We start from the raw sequence: 6000 nt of genomic DNA, 5'->3' as shown, positions 1-6000 counted from the left end.
CTTCAACCACTCGTCGATCGCAGCGGCACATGGCAGTACTTGCATGGCTGTAGATGCCACTTTAAACTGCCTGTTGCTTCAAACGATGCCCGATAGACCGGCGTTGTCTTGTAGCTTTCCCAGGAGCTTCATTTGATTCGGTGGGTCAAGTTTGGGAAATTGAATGATTTTCACCGGCAGCTTGTGGTAGTATATTACCTCATTTTCATTACCGGTAATGAACGACTGCAGCCATTGCAGAATTCGGTGCCACCCACAGCCGATCGGCCATCCTTTCAGACCTCTTCTATCCATCCAATCACGTTTTCCATTCCGATGTAGAGAAATGTCGAGTTGCACACTAACTATTTCCTCCGTTCTCTTTCGCAAACATATCACTGAACAAAACTTCACAAGTCACTCAGGAAAAATAAATCAGTTCAAAATCATTAGCTTCCGAAGGACCTGCGAGGACAGACTGACCAAACCTGCGTTCAGTCGTGCAGCCTGTGGGTGTGTTGTCATCCTAAGGGACAGAGACAGGCCTGCGACACAGAGCGAAGGCAGGAACTCAGAAATGTGGCCATAAATGGGCAGACAGTCAGTCACAGTCATTGATTCTGACACACGGCCCGGTAGTTGTTCAGTCATTCGGGGAGCGAGGCCTGCAGCCAGCAAACAAAAGCCTGGCCTGAGAATAAGGCAGAGACCCAATCAGACGTATAGACAGACAGACATCTGACTCAACGTCAAAACGCAGCGTGATCGAATCACGTTGAGGTGATATCATTTTCACAGCAGCTCAGGGTCCTGCCCACAGGTTTGAAAGCGGGGCAGTGTTTTATGGATGGGCTGTTCATTGTTAGTAAATAATATTGATCGGAATTTAATTTGTGACATTAAAGTGCTCTTTGTTTGTTAATTTTGATCTACATCCTCGACAGTATATACAGAAACAAGTAACAATGTTTAAGGGATGTTGTTTATTCAATATTCGTTCAAAAACCCTGTCAGCTGGTGAAAAATAAACACAAACTACCCAACACGCGGGTAAGCCCATAAAGCTAAGATGTCTACATGGCCGGTTAGCTCAGTTGGTTAGAGCGTGGTGCTAATAACGCCAAGGTCGCGGGTTCGATCCCCGGACGGGCCATAAGGTTCCTATTGCAATATTTTGGTAACTTTTAAAAGTTTGGCAGACTTGAGAAACAAGCGAATCCACACAAAATGTCATGAGGTCAATTTTTTGGAGTAACATCCATTAATATGTTTTCTGATCTATCTTTTTGAGGTCCAAAGTGGACGGCCTCAAACTTGTTTACGTTGAAATCCATTTGCCGCAGTTTTGCCCATTCACTTAATCGAGTAATATCTCTCTGTAATCTCATTCTTCCATCCACACTGCTTATAATTCTGTCTATCTTTGTGTCATCGGCAAACTTGGATATGTGGTTCTCGATCCCGTCATCTAATATCAATGAGACCGCCTAAATTGTGGTAAATTCACATTTAGCTTCAATCTCCACATCATCTTGAGACATTTTATTTACTCCGTGTGTGTTGCGCCTTGGAAACTTCTGCACTTTGTCCTCTGGAGCTCAAATATAATTTAATTCGAACAACTGCAAAGATGTCAGAATCCAATTGGTGACTTTTCACTAAAAAGCAGTGAGATAACAGGGCTCGTCCAGGATTTGAACCCGGGACCTTTCGCATATTCCATGAGAAAAACGCCCAAAGCGAGAATCATACCCCTAGACCAACGAGCCGCTTGCTAGAAAGCCCTGCAGCCGGTCTAAAATTTCACCATAGTCTTCAGCCGATCGGCTATCCTTTCCAACCGCTTCTGTCCACCCAATCTCGTTTTCTATTCCAAAATACAGCAATATCAAGTTGTACACTACCTATTTCCAGTCACCAATATTAGCCTCTCTTTACTAAATTCGTTTACAATGTACGACTTGTTTTTTCAAATAATACTTTTCAGAATTAGTTAATCTGAAGCTACATTGGCATCTGTCTCGGCATCGTCAGAGTATACAAGCTACCATAAGTATATTTTACTCACATTGCTGTTTTCTTTCACTGTGAGGGCGAAGAGACAAAAATGTGGAGACATTAGCAACGAATTTATCAGCTGGGTTGCACCTTTACTTTTCAGACCGTCTCAGTCTTTTTTTCCTTTACCTTTCCCTGCTGGTGTTGCAGGTTAGATCAGCCTTTACCGTTCCAGGAAGCCTGAGAAGTCCATCAGGGGACAACATAGAGACAAGAGACAAGGAGAGATAGAGAGATTCATGTAAATAAAGTCGCTTATAAATGGGTGGTTCTGAAAGTAGCAGAATTTTAGTTGCAGATTGGGCAAGATTCTTTCTTGTGTATTTGAATTTTGCAAGAGTACATTGGGCACCCAATTAAAAGCGCCGGCCACGCTCGAGTATCTCTCATGCTCTGAGGGAGATAAATGAAGTGAGTTAGATCCAATTCATTCATTTGAGCATTGAACGGATCTTTAAACAATAATTCAGCGAGCAGAAATCAAACCTGCGAAGGAAAACTCCATTTGATCTTGAATTTAACGCTTCAACCACTCGGCGATCGCAGCGGCACATGGCAGTACTTGCATGGCTGTAGATGCCACTTTAAACTGCCAGTTGCTTCAAACGATGCCCGATAGACCGGCGTTGTCTTGTAGCTTTCCCAGCAGCTTCATTTGATTCGGTGGGTCAAGTTTGGGAAATTGAATGATTTTCACCGGCAGCTTGTGGTAGTATATTACCTCATTTTCATTACCGGTAATGAACCACTGCAGCCACTGCAGAATTCGGTGCCACCCACAGCCGATCGGCCATCCTTTCAGACCTCTTCTATCCATCCAATCACGTTTTCTATTCCGATGTAGAGAAATGTCGAGTTGCACACTAACTATTTCCTCCGTTCTCTTTCGCAAACATATCACTGAACCAAACTTCACAAGTCACTCAGGAAAAATAATTCAGTTCAAAATCATTAGCTTCCGAAGGACCTGCGAGGACAGACTGACCAAACCTGCGTTCAGTCGTGAAGCTTGTATGTGTGTTGTGATCCGAAGGGACAGAGACAGGCCTGCGACACAGAGCGAAGGCAGGAACTCAGAAATGTGGCCATAAACGTGCAGACAGTCAGTCACAGTCATTGATTCTGACACACGGCCCGGTAGTTGTTCAGTCAGTCGGGGAGCGAGGCCTGCAGCCAGCAAACAAAAAGCCTGGCCTGAGAATAAGGCCGAGACCCAATCAGACGGATAAACAGACAGACAGATAGACAGACAGACATCTGACTCAACGTCAAAACGCAGCGTGATCGAATCACGTTGCGGTGATATCATTTTCACAGCAGCTCAGGGTCCTGCCCACAGGTTTTATAGCGGGGCAGTGTTTTATGGATGGGCTGTTGATTGTTAGTAAAATAATATTGATCGGAATTTAATTTGTTACATTAAAGTGCTCTTTGTTTGTTAATTTTGATCTACATCCTCGACAGTATATACAGAAACAAGTAACAATGTTTAAGGGATGTGGTTTATTCAATATTCGTTGTAAAACCCTGTCAGCTGGTGTAAAAATAAACACAAACTACCCAACACGCGGGTAAGCCCATAAAGCTGAGATGTCTACATGGCCGGTTAGCTCAGTTGGTTAGAGCGTGGTGCTAATAACGCCAAGGTCGCGGGTTCGATCCCCGTACGGGCCATAAGGTTCCTATTGCAATATTTTGGTAACTTTTAAAAGTTTGGCAGACTTGAGAAACAAGCGAATCCACACAAAATGTCATGAGGTCAATTTTTTGGAGTAACATCCATCAATATGTTTTCTGATCTATCTTTTTGAGGTCCAAAGTGGACGGCCTCAAACTTGCTTACGTTGAAATCCATTTGCCGCAGTTTTGCCCATTCACTTAATCTAGTAATATCTCTCTGTAATCTCATTCTTCCATCCACACTGCTTATAATTCTGTCTATCTTTGTGTCATCGGCAAACTTGGATATGTGGTTCTCGATCCCGTCATCTAATATCAATGAGACCGCCTAAATTGGGGTAAATTCACATTCAGCTTCAATCTCCACATCATCTTGAGACATTTTATTTACTCCGTGTGTGTTGCGCCTTGGAAACTTCTGCACTTTGTCCTCTGGAGCGCAAATATAATTCAATTCGAACAACTGCAAAGATGTCAGAATCCAATTGGTGACTTTTCACTAAAAAGCAGTGAGATAACAGGGCTCGTTCGGGATTTGAACCCGGGACCTCTCGCATATTCCATTAGAAAAACGCCCAAAGCGAGAATCATACCCCTAGACCAACGAGCCGCTTGCTAAAAAACGCCCTGCAGCCGGTCTAAAATTTCACCATAGTCTTCAGCCGATCGGCTATCCTTTCCAACCGCTTCTCTCCACCCAATCTCGTTTTCTATTCCAAAATGCAGCAATATCAAGTTGTACACGACCTATTTCCAGTCACCAATATTAGCCTCTCTTTACTAAATTCGTTTACAATGTACGACTTGTTTTTTCAAATAATACTTTTCAGAATTAGTTAATCTGAAGCTACATTGGCATCTGTCTCGGCATCGTCAGAGTATACAAGCTACCATAAGTATATTTTACTCACATTGCTGTTTTCTTTCACTGTGAGGGCGAAGAGACAAAAATGTGGAGACATTAGCTACGAATTTATCAGCTGGGTTGCAACTTTACTTTTCCGACCGTCTCAGTCTTTTTTTCCTTTACCTTTCCCTGCTGGTGTTGCAGGTTAGATCAGCCTTTACCGTTCCAGGAAGCCTGAGAAGTCCATCAGGGGACAACATAGAGACAAGAGACAAGGAGAGATAGAGAGATTCATGTAAATAAAGTCGCTTAGTTCTGCAAAGTAGCAGAATTTTAGTTGCAGATTGGGCAAGATTCTTTCTTGTGTATTTGAATTTTGCAAGAGGACATTGGGCACCCAATTAAAAGCGCCGGCCACGCTCGAGTATCTCTCATGCTCTGAGAGAGATAAATGAAGTGAGTTAGATCCAGTTCATTTATTTGAGCATTGAACGGATCTTTAAACAATAATTCAGCGAGCAGAAATCAAACCTGCGAAGGAAAACTCCATTTGATCTTGAATTTAACGCTTCAACCACTCGGCGATCGCAGCGGCACATGGCAGTACTTACATGGCTGTAGATGCCACTTTAAACTGCCAGTTGCTTCAAATGATGCCCGATAGACCGGCGTTGTCTTGTAGCTTTCCCAGCAGCTTCATTTGATTCGGTTGGTCAAGTTTGGGAAATTGAATGATTTTCACCGGCAGCTTGTGGTAGTATATTACCTCATTTTCATTACCGGTAATGAACCACTGCAGCCACTGCAGAATTCGGTTCCACCCACAGCCGATCGGCCATCCTTTCAGACCTCTTCTATCCATCCAATCACGTTTTCTATTCCGATGTAGAGAAATGTCGAGTTGCACACTAACTATTTCCTCCGTTCTCTTTCGCAAACATATCACTGAACCAAACTTCACAAGTCACTCAGGAAAAATAATTCAGTTCAAAATCATTAGCTTCCGAAGGACCTGCGAGGACAGACTGACCAAACCTGCGTTCAGTCGTGAAGCTTGTGGGTGTGTTGTGATCCTAAGGGACAGAGACAGGCCTGCGACACAGAGCGAAGGCAGGAACTCAGAAATGTGGCCATAAATGGGCAGACAGTCAGTCACAGTCATTGATTCTGACACACGGCCCGGTAGTTGTTCAGTCAGTCGGGGAGCGAGGCCTGCAGCCAAAAACAAAAAGCCTGGCCTGAGAATAAGGCCGAGACCCAATCAGACGGATAAACAGACAGACAGACAGACAGACAGACAGCTCAGGGTCCTGCCCACAGGTTTTATAGCGGGGCAGTGTTTTATGGATGGGCTGTTGATTGTTAGTAAAATAATATTGATCGGAATTTAATTTGTTACATTAAAGTGCTCTTTGTTTGTTAATTTTGATCTACAT

General features: G+C 43.5%; 3 non-coding genes across 3 annotated transcripts; 2 read left to right on the top strand and 1 right to left on the bottom strand.

Annotated features, from left to right (window-relative positions):
• The first annotated feature begins 1058 nt into the window (after positions 1-1058).
• trnai-aau (transfer RNA isoleucine (anticodon AAU)) lies at positions 1059-1132 on the top strand. The gene has a single exon. It is a non-coding gene; the product is annotated as a tRNA-Ile (tRNA).
• Positions 1133-3637: 2505 nt separating this feature from the next.
• Positions 3638-3711, top strand: trnai-aau (transfer RNA isoleucine (anticodon AAU)). The gene has a single exon. It is a non-coding gene; the product is annotated as a tRNA-Ile (tRNA).
• Positions 3712-4237: 526 nt separating this feature from the next.
• Positions 4238-4327, bottom strand: trnap-ugg (transfer RNA proline (anticodon UGG)). The gene is given in 2 exon segments: positions 4238-4273; positions 4292-4327. It is a non-coding gene; the product is annotated as a tRNA-Pro (tRNA).
• Between the last annotated feature and the right edge of the window lie 1673 nt (positions 4328-6000).

Source organism: Heptranchias perlo, chromosome 20 (genome assembly GCF_035084215.1).
Source record: "Heptranchias perlo isolate sHepPer1 chromosome 20, sHepPer1.hap1, whole genome shotgun sequence".
Classification (NCBI taxonomy): Eukaryota; Metazoa; Chordata; class Chondrichthyes; order Hexanchiformes; family Hexanchidae; genus Heptranchias; species Heptranchias perlo.
The sequence above is the reverse complement of the archived record's forward strand: the minus strand, read 5'-3'. Positions and strand labels throughout refer to the sequence as shown.